Here is a 15,636-nt window from a genome sequence, read left to right as displayed (position 1 = left end):
TTCAGCCCCTCAAGCCTATGAAACTATCAATTGTGGTAAAAACCCATCTGGTTAACGAATGTCCTTTAGGGAAGGAGATCTGCCATCTTTAGCTGGTCTGGTTTACGAGTGACTCCAGACCCACAGCAATGTGATTGACTCTTATCTGCCCTCTGAAAGGTCCCATCAAGCCACTCAGGTCAATTAGGGATGAGCAATAAATGCTGACCTAGTCAGCGACACCCACATCCCCCAAACAAATAAAAAACTCATTTCTGAAAGCTTTCCCACCACTGAGGTTAATCTGACTGGCCTGTAGTTGCTGGGTTCATCCTTACATCCTTTCTTGAACAAGGGTGTAACATTTGTACTTGTCTCGTCCTCTGGCACCACCCCTGTATCTAAGAAAGATTGGAAGATTATGGCCAGTGGAGATTTTGATAGAGGTTTAGAACCATAGAAAAGTTACAGCACAGAAGGAGGCCATTCAGCCCATCGTGTCTGCGCCAGCTGAAAAACCGAGCTACCCAATCTAATCCAACCTTCCAACACCTGCTCCATAGCTTTGCAGGTTACTGCACTTCAGCTGCAGGTCCAGGTACCTTTTAAATGGGTTGAGGGTTTCTGCCTCCACCACTGATCCGGGCAGTGAATTCCAGACACTCACCACCCTCTGGGTGGACAAGATTTTCCTCAAGGCCCCTCTAATCCTTCTACCAATCACCTTCAATCTGTGCCCCCGGTAAGTGACCTCTCCGCGAGGGGAAACAGGTCCTTCATGTCTACTCTATCTTGGCCACGCATAATTTTATACACCTCAATTCAGTCAGCCCTCAGCCTCCTCGGTTCTAAGGAAAACGACCCCAGCCAAACCAATCTTTTCTCATAGCTGCAACTTTACAAGATTATGACCGGTTTGGATAAGGTCAACAAAGAAAACATGTTCCCATTAGTTGATGGTATGAGGACGAGGGGCCACAGATTAAAGATTTTGGGTAAGAGATGCCAGTGTGGGCTGGTGGGGGGGCGGGGGGATGTGAGGAAGAATTTTCTTCACAGCAAGTGTCAATGAGCTGCAACTCGCTGTCTATAAGGACAGTGGAAGTGGAGATGATCAATGATTTATAAATGAAATTGGATGGGCACTTGAGGGAAATAAATTTGAAAGGCTATACGGATAGAACAGGGGTATGCGGCTGATTGGATTGCACGAGAGCCAGCATGGACGCAATGGGCTCCTTCTGTGCCATAATGATGGATTTTTAGACTTGCAGTCAAACTTGTAGCATGAAATCGCAGAGGCAGTGGAGGTGTCGAGAGAGGTGGAGCAGAGTGTTGTCAGTGCACATGTGAAAGCTGAGTCCTTGTCTTTACATCGTGTCTCCAAGGAGCAGCATAAGGATGAGAAATAGGAGGGAGCGAGGAGAGATCCATGGGGGTCTCCAGAGGTAATGGTGCAGCGGCAGAGAGAGAAGCCATTGAACAAGATTCTCCAGTTATCATTGGATGGGTAAGAGTGGAAACAAGTGAGTTGAGTCCCACTGAGCTGGACAATGAAGGAGAGGCACTGAAGGAGGATGTTGTGCTCGACAGTGTCAAAGACTGAAAGGAAAGTCAGGCTGGAGATGGAGACGTACATGTTGAACTCTTCACCCACAGGTCAGACTGGGCGAGTCTCTGATTGAACCCTATCTTCTGGAATACACAATCTCATTTGTGGTTTAATGTTATAGAAACCATTAAAGTCAGTTCACTTTTACAGGATATTCCACGTGCTCCAGCTGGAAGACAGGAATCTTTCAGTTCCATCAGAGGAGCTTGCTTGTTGCAGCTGCAGAAGAGGATGTGGGTGCAGGGTACAGAGGGCCGGTAACACACTGTCTGATCTCACTGGGTCCATCCTCCCCAGGTTACACACTGTCTGATCTCACTGGGTCCATCCTCCCCGGGTTACACACTGTCTGATCTCACTGGGTCCATCCTCCCCGGGTTACACACTGTCTGATCACACTGGGTCCATCCTCCCCCGGGTTATTCACTGTCTGATCACACTGGGTCCATACTCCCCCGGGTTATTCACTGTCTGATCACACTGGGTCCATCCTCCCCCGGGTTATTCACTGTCTGATCACACTGGGTCCATCCTCCCCGGGTTACACACTGCCTGATCTCACTGGGACCATCCTCCCTGGGTTACACACTGTCAGATCTCACTGGGTCTATCCTCCCCGGGATACACAATGTCTGAACTCACTGGGTCCATCCTCCCCGGGTTACACACTGTCTGATCACACTGCGTCCATCCTCCCCGGGTTACACACTGTCTGATCTCACTGGGTCCATCCTCCCCGGGTTATTCACTGTCTGATCACACTGGGTCCATCCTCCCCGGGTTACACACTGTCTGATCACACTGGGTCCATCCTCACCGGGTTACACAATGTCTGATCACACTGGGTCCATCCTCCCCGGGTTACACACTGTCTGATCACACTGGGTCCATCCTCCACGGTTACACACTATCTGATCTCACTGGGTCCATCCTCCCCAGGTTACACAATGTCTGATCACACTGGGTCCATCCTCCCCGGGTTACACACTGTCTGATCACACTGGGTCCATCCTCCCCGGGTTACACACTGTCTGATCACACTGGGTCCATCCTCCCCGGGTTACACAATGTCTGATCACACTGGGTCCATCCTCCCCCGGTTACACACTGTCTGATCACACAGGGTCCATCCTCCCCGGGTTATTCACTGTCTGATCACACTGGGTCCATCCTCCCCGGGTTACACACTGTCTGATCACACTAGGTCCATCCTCCCCGGGTTATTCACTGTCTGATCTCACTGGGTCCATCCTCCCCGGGTGACACACTGTCTGATCACACTGGGTCCATCCTCCCCGGGTTACACACTGTCTGATCTCACTGGGTCCATCTTCCCCGGGTTACACACTGTCTGATCTCACTGGGTCCATCCTCCCCGGGTTACACACTGTCTGATCTCACTGGGTCCATCCTCCCCGGGTTACACACTGTCTGATCTCACTGGGTCCATCCTCCCCGGGTTACACACTGTCTGATCTCACTGGGTCCATCCTCCCCGGGTTGCACACTGTCTGATCTCACTGGGTCCATCCTCCCCGGGTTACACACTGTCTGATCTCACTGGGTCCATCCTCCCCGGGTTGCACACTGTCTGATCACACTGGGTCCATCCTCCCCGGGTTATTCACTGTCTGATCTCACTGGGTCCATCCTCCCCAGGTTGCACACTGTCTGATCACACTGGCTCCATCCTCCCCGGGTTACACACTGTCTGATCTCACTGGGTCCATCCTCCCCGGGTTACACACTGTCTGATCACACTGGGTCCATCCTCCCCGGGTTATTCACTGTCTGATCTCACTGGGTCCATCCTCCCCAGGTTGCACACTGTCTGATCACACTGGGTCCATCCTCCCCGGGTTACACACTGTCTGATCTCACTGGGTCCATCCTCCCCGGGTTACACACTGTCTGATCTCACTGGGTCCATCCTCCCCAGGTTGCACACTGTCTGATCACACTGGGTCCATCCTCCCCGGGTTATTCACTGTCTGATCTCACTGGGTCCATCCTCCCCGGGTTACACACTGTCTGATCTCACTGGGTCCATCCTCCCCGGGTTATTCACTGTCTGATCTCACTGGGTCCATCCTCCCCCGGGTTACACACAGTCTGATCACACTGGGTCCATCCTCCCCGGGTTATTCACTGTCTGATCTCACTGGGTCCATCCTCCCCCGGGTTACACACAGTCTGATCACACTGGGTCCATCCTCCCCGGGTTACACACTGTCTGATCACACTGGGTCCATCCTCCCCGGGTTACTCACTGTCTGATCTCACTGGGTCCATCCTCCCCGGGTTACACACAGTCTGATCACACTGGGTCCATCCTCCCCGGGTTACACACTGTCTGATCTCACTGGGTCCATCCTCCCCGGGTTACACAATGTCTGATCTCACTGGGTCCATCCTCCCCGGGTTACACACTGTCTGATCACACTGGGTCCATCCTCCCCGGGTTACACAATGTCTGATCTCACTGGGTCCATCCTCCCCGGGTTACACAATGTCTGATCTCACTGGGTCCATCCTCCCCGGGTTACACAATGTCTGATCACACTGGGTCCATCCTCCCCGGGTTACACAATGTCTGATCTCACTGGGTCCATCCTCCCCGGGTTACACAATGTCTGATCACATTGGGTCCATCCTCCCCGGGTTACACAATGTCTGATCTCACTGGGTCCATCCTCCCCGGGTTACACACTGTCTGATCACACTGGGTCCATCCTCCCCGGGTGACACACTGTCTGATCACACTGGGTCCATCCTCCCCGGGTTACACACTCTCTGATCTCACTGGGTCCATCCTCCCCGGGTTACACACTATCTGATCTCACTGGGTCCATCCTCCCCGGGTTACACACTATCTGATCTCACTGGGTCCATCCTCCCCGGGTTACACACTGTCTGATCACACTGGGTCCATCCTCCCCCGGGTTACACACTGTCTGATCACACTGGGTCCATCCTCCCCGGGTTACACACTGTCTGATCACACTGGGTCCATCCTCCCCGGGTTACTCACTGTCTGGTCTCACTGGGTCCATCCTCCCCGGGTTACACACAGTCTGATCACACTGGGTCCATCCTCCCCGGGTTACACACTGTCTGATCTCACTGGGTCCATCCTCCCCGGGTTACACTATGTCTGATCTCACTGGGTCCATCCTCCCCGGGTTACACACTGTCTGATCACACTGGGTCCATCCTCCCCGGGTTACACAATGTCTGATCTCACTGGGTCCATCCTCCCCGGGTTACACACTGTCTGATCACACTGGGTCCATCCTCCCCCGGGTTACACACTGTCTGATCACACTGGGTCCATCCTCCCCCGGGTTACACACTGTCTGATCACACTGGGTCCATCCTCCCCGGGTTACACACTGTCTGATCACACTGGGTCCATCCTCCCCGGGTTACTCACTGTCTGGTCTCACTGGGTCCATCCTCCCCGGGTTACACACAGTCTGATCACACTGGGTCCATCCTCCCCGGGTTACACACTGTCTGATCTCACTGGGTCCATCCTCCCCGGGTTACACTATGTCTGATCTCACTGGGTCCATCCTCCCCGGGTTACACACTGTCTGATCACACTGGGTCCATCCTCCCCGGGTTACACAATGTCTGATCTCACTGGGTCCATCCTCCCCGGGTTACACAATGTCTGATCTCACTGGGTCCATCCTCCCCGGGTTACACAATGTCTGATCACACTGGGTCCATCCTCCCCGGGTTACACAATGTCTGATCTCACTGGGTCCATCCTCCCCGGGTTACACAATGTCTGATCACATTGGGTCCATCCTCCCCGGGTTACACAATGTCTGATCTCACTGGGTCCATCCTCCCCGGGTTACACACTGTCTGATCACACTGGGTCCATCCTCCCCGGGTTACACACTGTCTGATCACACTGGGTCCATCCTCCCCGGGTTACACACTGTCTGATCTCACTGGGTCCATCCTCCCCGGGTTACACACTGTCTGATCACACTGGGTCCATCCTCCCCGGGTTATTCACTGTCTGATCACACTGGGTCCATGCTCCCCGGGTTATTCACTGTCTGATCACACTGGGTCCATCCTCCCCGGTTTACACACTGTCTGATCACACTGGGTCCATCCTCCCCGGGTTACACACTGTCTGATCACACTGGGTCCATCCTCCCCTGGTTACACACTGTCTGATCACACTTGGTCCATCCTCCCCGGGTTACACACTGTCTGATCACACTGGGTCCATCCTCCCCGGGTTACACACTGTCTGATCACACTGGGTCCATCCTCCCCGGGTTATTCACTGTCTGATCACACTGGGTCCATGCTCCCCGGGTTATTCACTGTCTGATCACACTGGGTCCATCCTCCCCGGGTTACACACTGTCTGATCACACTGGGTCCATCCTCCCCGGGTTACACACTGTCTGATCACACTGGGTCCATCCTCCCCAGGTTACACACTGTCTGATCACACTGGGTCCATCCTCCCCGGGTTACACACTGTCTGATCTCACTGGGTCCATCCTCCCCAGGTTACACACTGTCTGATCACACTGGGTCCATCCTCCCCGGGTTACACACTGTCTGATCACACTGGGTCCATCCTCCCCGGGTTACACACTGTCTGATCTCACTGGGTCCATCCTCCCCAGGTTACACACTGTCTGATCACACTGGGTCCATCCTCCCCGGGTTACACACTGTCTGATCACACTGGGTCCATCCTCCCCGGGTTACACTCTGTCTGATCACACTGGGTCCATCCTCCCCGGGTTACACACCGTCTGATCTCACTGGGTCCATCCTCCCCGGGTTACACACTGTCTGATCTCCCTGGGTCCATCCTCCCCAGGTTACACACTGTCTGATCTCACTGGGTCCATCCTCCCCAGGTTACACACTGTCTGATCACACTGGGTCCATCCTCCCCGGGTTACACACTGTCTGATCACACTGGGTCCATCCTCCCCAGGTTACACAATGTCTGATCTCACTGGGTCCATCCTCCCCGGGTTACACACTGTCTGATCACACTGGGTCCATCCTCCCCGGGTTACACACTGTCTGATCTCACTGGGTCCATCCTCCCCGGGTTACACACTGTCTGATCACACTGGGTCCATCCTCCCCGGGTTACACACTGTCTGATCTCACTGGGTCCATCCTCCCCGGGTTACACACAGTCTGATCACACTGGGTCCATCCTCCACGGGTTACACACTGTCTGATCACACTGGTTCCATCCTCCCCCGGGTTACACACTGTCTGATCTCACTGGGTCCATCCTCCCCAGGTTACACACTGTCTGATCACACTGGGTCCATCCTCCCCGGGTTATTCACTGTCTGATCACACTGGGTCCATCCTCCCCGGGTTACACACTGTCTGATCACACTGGCTCCATCCTCCCCGGGTTACACACTGTCTGATCTCACTGGGTCCATCCTCCCCGGGTTACACACTGTCTGATCACACTGGGTCCATCCTCCCAGGGTTACACACTGTCTGATCACACTGGGTCCATCCTCCCCGGGTTACACACTGTCTGATCTCACTGGGTCCATCCTCCCCAGGTTAAACACTGTCTGATCACACTGGGTCCATCCTCCCCCGGGTTACACACTGTCTGATCTCACTGGGTCCATCCTCCCCAGGTTACACACTGTCTGATCACACTGGGTCCATCCTCCCCGGGTTACACACTGTCTGATCTCACTGGGTCCATCCTCCCCGGGTTACACACTGTCTGATCACACTGGGTCCATCCTCCCCGGGTTACACACTGTCTGATCACACTGGGTCCATCCTCCCCCGGGTTACACACTGTCTGATCACACTGGGTCCATCCTCCCCCGGGTTACACACTGTCTGATCACACTGGGTCCATCCTCCCCGGGTTACACACTGTCTGATCACACTGGGTCCATCCTCCCCGGGTTACTCACTGTCTGGTCTCACTGGGTCCATCCTCCCCGGGTTACACACAGTCTGATCACACTGGGTCCATCCTCCCCGGGTTACACACTGTCTGATCTCACTGGGTCCATCCTCCCCGGGTTACACTATGTCTGATCTCACTGGGTCCATCCTCCCCGGGTTACACACTGTCTGATCACACTGGGTCCATCCTCCCCGGGTTACACAATGTCTGATCTCACTGGGTCCATCCTCCCCGGGTTACACAATGTCTGATCTCACTGGGTCCATCCTCCCCGGGTTACACAATGTCTGATCACACTGGGTCCATCCTCCCCGGGTTACACAATGTCTGATCTCACTGGGTCCATCCTCCCCGGGTTACACAATGTCTGATCACATTGGGTCCATCCTCCCCGGGTTACACAATGTCTGATCTCACTGGGTCCATCCTCCCCGGGTTACACACTGTCTGATCACACTGGGTCCATCCTCCCCGGGTTACACACTGTCTGATCACACTGGGTCCATCCTCCCCGGGTTACACACTATCTGATCTCACTGGGTCCATCCTCCCCGGGTTATTCACTGTCTGATCTCACTGGGACCGTCCTCTCCGGGTTACACACTGTCTGATCACACTGGGTCCATCCTCCCCGGGTTACACACTGTCTGATCACACTGGGTCCGTCCTCCCCGGGTTACACACTGTCTGATCACACTGGGTCCATCCTCCCCGGGTTACACACTGTCTGATCTCACTGGGTCCATCCTCCCCGGGTTACACACTGTCTGATCACACTGGGTCCATCCTCCCCGGGTTATTCACTGTCTGATCACACTGGGTCCATGCTCCCCGGGTTATTCACTGTCTGATCACACTGGGTCCATCCTCCCCGGTTTACACACTGTCTGATCACACTGGGTCCATCCTCCCCGGGTTACACACTGTCTGATCACACTGGGTCCATCCTCCCCTGGTTACACACTGTCTGATCACACTTGGTCCATCCTCCCCGGGTTACACACTGTCTGATCACACTGGGTCCATCCTCCCCGGGTTACACACTGTCTGATCACACTGGGTCCATCCTCCCCGGGTTATTCACTGTCTGATCACACTGGGTCCATGCTCCCCGGGTTATTCACTGTCTGATCACACTGGGTCCATCCTCCCCGGGTTACACACTGTCTGATCACACTGGGTCCATCCTCCCCGGGTTACACACTGTCTGATCACACTGGGTCCATCCTCCCCAGGTTACACACTGTCTGATCACACTGGGTCCATCCTCCCCGGGTTACACACTGTCTGATCTCACTGGGTCCATCCTCCCCAGGTTACACACTGTCTGATCACACTGGGTCCATCCTCCCCGGGTTACACACTGTCTGATCACACTGGGTCCATCCTCCCCGGGTTACACACTGTCTGATCTCACTGGGTCCATCCTCCCCAGGTTACACACTGTCTGATCACACTGGGTCCATCCTCCCCGGGTTACACACTGTCTGATCACACTGGGTCCATCCTCCCCGGGTTACACTCTGTCTGATCACACTGGGTCCATCCTCCCCGGGTTACACACCGTCTGATCTCACTGGGTCCATCCTCCCCGGGTTACACACTGTCTGATCTCACTGGGTCCATCCTCCCCAGGTTACACACTGTCTGATCTCACTGGGTCCATCCTCCCCAGGTTACACACTGTCTGATCACACTGGGTCCATCCTCCCCGGGTTACACACTGTCTGATCACACTGGGTCCATCCTCCCCAGGTTACACAATGTCTGATCTCACTGGGTCCATCCTCCCCGGGTTACACACTGTCTGATCACACTGGGTCCATCCTCCCCGGGTTACACACTGTCTGATCTCACTGGGTCCATCCTCCCCGGGTTACACACTGTCTGATCACACTGGGTCCATCCTCCCCGGGTTACACACTGTCTGATCTCACTGGGTCCATCCTCCCCGGGTTACACACAGTCTGATCACACTGGGTCCATCCTCCACGGGTTACACACTGTCTGATCACACTGGTTCCATCCTCCCCCGGGTTACACACTGTCTGATCTCACTGGGTCCATCCTCCCCAGGTTACACACTGTCTGATCACACTGGGTCCATCCTCCCCGGGTTATTCACTGTCTGATCACACTGGGTCCATCCTCCCCGGGTTACACACTGTCTGATCACACTGGCTCCATCCTCCCCGGGTTACACACTGTCTGATCTCACTGGGTCCATCCTCCCCGGGTTACACACTGTCTGATCACACTGGGTCCATCCTCCCAGGGTTACACACTGTCTGATCACACTGGGTCCATCCTCCCCGGGTTACACACTGTCTGATCTCACTGGGTCCATCCTCCCCAGGTTAAACACTGTCTGATCACACTGGGTCCATCCTCCCCCGGGTTACACACTGTCTGATCTCACTGGGTCCATCCTCCCCAGGTTACACACTGTCTGATCACACTGGGTCCATCCTCCCCGGGTTACACACTGTCTGATCTCACTGGGTCCATCCTCCCCGGGTTACACACTGTCTGATCACACTGGGTCCATCCTCCCCGGGTTACACACTGTCTGATCACACTGGGTCCATCCTCCCCCGGGTTACACACTGTCTGATCTCACTGGGTCCATCCTCCCCAGGTTACACACTGTCTGATCACACTGGGTCCATCCTCCCCCGGGTTACACACTGTCTGATCTCACTGGGTCCATCCTCCCCAGGTTACACACTGTCTGATCACACTGGGTCCATCCTCCCCGGGTTACACACTGTCTGATCACACTGGGTCCATCCTCCCCCGGGTTACACACTGTCTGATCTCACTGGGTCCATCCTCCCCAGGTTACACACTGTCTGATCTCACTGGGTCCATCCTCCCCAGGTTACACACTGTCTGATCTCACTGGGTCCATCCTCCCCAGGTTACACACTGTCTGATCACACTGGGTCCATCCTCCCCGGGTTACACACTGTCTGATCACACTGGGTCCATCCTCCCCCGGGTTACACACTGTCTGATCTCACTGGGTCCATCCTCACCGGGTTCCACACTGTCTGATCTCACTGGGTCCATCCTCCCCAGGTTACACACTGTCTGATCACACTGGGTCCATCCTCCCCGGGTTACACACTGTCTGATCACACTGGGCCCATCCTCCCCCGGGTTACACACTGTCTGATCTCACTGGGTCCATCCTCCCCAGGTTACACACTGTCTGATCTCACTGGGTCCATCCTCCCCAGGTTACACACTGTCTGATCTCACTGGGTCCATCCTCCCCAGGTTACACACTGTCTGATCACACTGGGTCCATCCTCCCCGGCATACACACAGTCTGATCACACTGGGTCCATCCTCCCCCGGGTTACACACTGTCTGATCACACTGGGTCCATCCTCCCCGGGTTACACACTGTCTGATCACACTGGGTCCATCCTCCCCCGGGTTACACACTGTCTGATCTCACTGGGTCCATCCTCCCCAGGTTACACACTGTCTGATCTCACTGGGTCCATCCTCCCCGGGTTACACACTGTCTGATCTCACTGGGTCCATCCTCCCCAGGTTACACACTGTCTGATCACACTGGGTCCATCCTCCCCGGGTTACACACTGTCTGATCACACTGGGTCCATCCTCCCCAGGTTACACACTGTCTGATCTCACTGGGTCCATCCTCCCCAGGTTACACACTGTCTGATCTCACTGGGTCCATCCTCCCCAGGTTACACACTGTCTGATCACACTGGGTCCATCCTCCACGGGTTACACACTGTCTGATCACACTGGGTCCATCCTCCCCGGGTTATTGACTATCTGATCACACTGGGTCAATCCTCCCCGGGTTACACACTGTCTGATCTCACTGGGTCCATCCTCCCCGGGTTATTCACTGTCTGATCACACTGGGTCCATCCTCCCCAGGTTACACACTGTCTGATCACACTGGGTCCATCCTCCCCCGGGTTACACACTGTCTGATCACACTGGGTCCATCCTCCCCGGGTTATTCACTGTCTGATCACACTGGGTCCATCCTCCCCGGGTTACACACTGTCTGATCACACTGGGTCCATCCTCCCCAGGTTACACACTGTCTGATCTCACTGGGTCCATCCTCCCCGGGTTATTCACTGTCTGATCACACTGGGTCCATCCTCCCCGGGTTACACACTGTCTGATCACACTGGGTCCATCCTCCCCGGGTTATTCACTGTCTGATCACACTGGGCCCATCCTCCCCGGGTTATTCAATGTCTGATCACACTGGGTCCATCCTCCCCGGGTTACACACTGTCTGATCTCACTGGGTCCATCCTCCCCGGGATATTCACTATCTGATCACACTGGGTCAATCCTCCCCGGGTTATTCACTGTCTGATCACACTGGGTCCATCCTCCCCGGGTTACACACTGTCTGATCACACTGGGTCCATCCTCCCCGGGTTACACACTGTCTGATCTCACTGGGTCCATCCTCCCCGGGTTATTCACTATCTGATCACACTGGGTCCATCCTCCCTGGGTTATTCACTGTCTGATCACACTGGGTCCATCCTCCCCGGGTTACACACTGTCTGATCTCACTGGGTCCATCCTCCCCGGGTTATTCACTGTCTGATCACACTGGGTCCATCCTCCCCGGGTTATTCACTGTCTGATCTCACTGGGTCCATCCTCTCCGGGTTATTCACTGTCTGATCACACTGGGTCCATCCTCCCCGGGTTATTCACTGTCTGATCACACTGGGTCCATCCTCCCCGGGTTATTCACTGTCTTATCTCACTGGGTCCATCCTCCCCGGGTTATTCACTGTCTGATCACACTGGGTCCATCCTCCCCGGGTTATTCACTGTCTGATCACACTGGGTCCATCCTCCCCGGGTTACACACTGTCTGATCACACTGGGTCCATCCTCCCCAGGTTATTCACTGTCTGATCACACTGGGTCCATCCTCCCCGGGTTATTCACTGTCTGATCTCACTGGGTCCATCCTCCCCGGGTTATTCACTGTCTGATCTCACTGGGTCCATCCTCCCCGGGTTATTCACTGTCTGATCACACTGGGTCCATCCTCCCCGGGTTATTCACTGTCTGATCACACTGGGTCCATCCTCCCCGGGTTACACACTCTCTGATCTCACTGGGTCCATCCTCCCCGGGTTATTCACTGTCTGATCACACTGGGTCCATCCTCCCCGGGTTACACACTGTCTGATCACACTGGGTCCATCCTCCCCGGGTTACACACTGTCTGATCACACTGGGTCCATCCTCCCCAGGTTATTCACTGTCTGATCACACTGGGTCCATCCTCCCCGGGTTATTCACTGTCTGATCTCACTGGGTCCATCCTCCCCGGGTTATTCACTGTCTGATCTCACTGGGTCCATCCTCCCCGGTTTATTCACTGTCTGATCTCACTGGGTCCATCCTCCCCGGGTTATGCACTGTCTGATCACACTGGGTCCATCCTCCCCGGGTTATTCACTGTCTGATCACACTGGGTCCATCCTCCCCGGGTTACACACTGTCTGATCTCACTGGGTCCATCCTCCCCGGGTTATTCACTGTCTGATCACACTGGGTCCATCCTCCCCGGGTTACACACTGTCTGATCACACTGGGTCCATCCTCCCCGGGTTACACACTGTCTGATCTCACAGGGTCCATCCTCCCCGGGTTACACACTGTCTGATCTCACTGGGTCCATCCTCCCCGGGTTATTCACTGTCTGATCACACTGGGTCCATCCTCCCCGGGTTACACACTGTCTGATCTCACTGGGTCCATCCTCCCCGGGTTATTCACTGTCTGATCACACTGGGTCCATCCTCCCCGGGTTACACACTGTCTGATCTCACTGGGTCCATCCTCCCCGGGTTATTCACTGTCTGATCTCACTGGGTCCATCCTCCCCGGGTTACACACTGTCTGATCACACTGGGTCCATCCTCCCCGGGTTACACACTGTCTGATCTCACTGGGTCCATCCTCCCCGGGTTACACACTGTCTGATCACACTGGGTCCATCCTCCCCGGGTTACACACTGTCTGATCTCACTGGGTCCATCCTCCCCGGGTTACACAGTGTCTGATCACACTGGGTCCATCCTCCCCGGGTTACACACTGTCTGATCACACTGGGTCCATCCTCCCCGGGTTACACACTGTCTGATCACACTGGGTCCATCCTCCCCGGGTTCCACACTGTCTGATCTCACTGGGTCCATCCTCCCCGGGTTACACACTGTCTGATCACACTGGGTCCATCCTCTCCGGGTTACACACTGTCTGATCACACTGGGTCCATCCTCCCCGGGTTACACACTGTCTGATCACACTGGGTCCATCCTCCCCGGGTTACACACTGTCTGATCTCACTGGGTCCATCCTCCCCGGGTTACACACTGTCTGATCTCACTGGGTCCATCCTCCCCGGGTTATTCACTGTCTGATCACACTGGGTCCATCCTCCCCGGGATATTCAATGTCTGATCACACTGGGTCCATCCTCCCCGGGTTACACACTGTCTGATCTCACTGGGTCCATCCTCCCCGGGTTATTCACTATCTGATAACACTGGGTCAATCCTCCCCGGGTTATTCACTGGCTGATCACACTGGGTCCATCCTCCCCGGGTTACACACTGTCTGATCACACTGGGTCCATCCTCCCCGGGTTACACACTGTCTGATCTCACTGGGTCCATCCTCCCCGGGTTATTCACTATCTGATCACACTGGGTCCATCCTCCCCGGGTTATTCACTGTCTGATCACACTGGGTCCATCCTCCCCGGGTTACACACTGTTTGATCTCACTGGGTCCATCCTCCCCGGGTTATTCACTGTCTGATCACACTGGGTCCATCCTCCCCGGGTTATTCACTGTCTGATCTCACTGGGTCCATCCTCTCCGGGTTATTCACTGTCTGATCACACTGGGTCCATCCTCCCCGGGTTATTCACTGTCTGATCACACTGGGTCCATCCTCCCCGGGTTATTCACTGTCTTATCTCACTGGGTCCATCCTCCCCGGGTTATTCACTGTCTGATCACACTGGGTCCATCCTCCCCGGGTTATTCACTGTCTGATCACACTGGGTCCATCCTCCCCGGGTTACACACTGTCTGATCACACTGGGTCCATCCTCCCCAGGTTATTCACTGTCTGATCACACTGGGTCCATCCTCCCCGTGTTATTCACTGTCTGATCTCACTGGGTCCATCCTCCCCGGGTTATTCACTGTCTGATCTCACTGGGTCCATCCTCCCCGGGTTATTCACTGTCTGATCACACTGGGTCCATCCTCCCCGGGTTATTCACTGTCTGATCACACTGGGTCCATCCTCCCCGGGTTACACACTGTCTGATCTCACGGGGTCCATCCTCCCCGGGTTATTCACTGTCTGATCACACTGGGTCCATCCTCCCCGGGTTACACACTGTCTGATCACACTGGGTCCATCCTCCCCGGGTTACACACTGTCTGATCACACTGGGTCCATCCTCCCCAGGTTATTCACTGTCTGATCACACTGGGTCCATCCTCCCCGGGTTATTCACTGTCTGATCTCACTGGGTCCATCATCCCCGGGTTATTCACTGTCTGATCTCACTGGGTCCATCCTCCCCGGTTTATTCACTGTCTGATCTCACTGGGTCCATCCTCCCCGGGTTATTCACTGTCTGATCACACTGGGTCCATCCTCCCCGGGTTATTCACTGTCTGATCACACTGGGTCCATCCTTCCCGGGTTACACACTGTCTGATCTCACTGGGTCCATCCTCCCCGGGTTATTCACTGTCTGATCACACTGGGTCCATCCTCCCCGGGTTACACACTGTCTGATCACACTGGGTCCATCCTCCCCGGGTTACACACTGTCTGATCTCACAGGGTCCATCCTCCCCGGGTTACACACTGTCTGATCTCACTGGGTCCATCCTCCCCGGGTTATTCACTGTCTGATCACACTGGGTCCATCCTCCCCGGGTTACACACTGTCTGATCTCACTGGGTCCATCCTCCCCGGGTTATTCACTGTCTGATCACACTGGGTCCATCCTCCCCGGGTTACAC

The 15,636-nt window shown here is 55.2% G+C and overlaps 1 long non-coding RNA gene across 1 annotated transcript in view; it reads right to left on the bottom strand.

The window, feature by feature from the left end:
* Nucleotides 1-15,636, bottom strand: part of LOC137361429 (uncharacterized) — a 48,269-nt gene that overhangs the window by 17,646 nt on the left and 14,987 nt on the right. The window lies entirely within an intron of this gene.

Source organism: Heterodontus francisci, unplaced genomic scaffold, assembly GCF_036365525.1.
Source record: "Heterodontus francisci isolate sHetFra1 unplaced genomic scaffold, sHetFra1.hap1 HAP1_SCAFFOLD_106, whole genome shotgun sequence".
Classification (NCBI taxonomy): domain Eukaryota; kingdom Metazoa; phylum Chordata; class Chondrichthyes; order Heterodontiformes; family Heterodontidae; genus Heterodontus; species Heterodontus francisci.
This window is presented reverse-complemented; position numbering and strand designations above follow the sequence as displayed.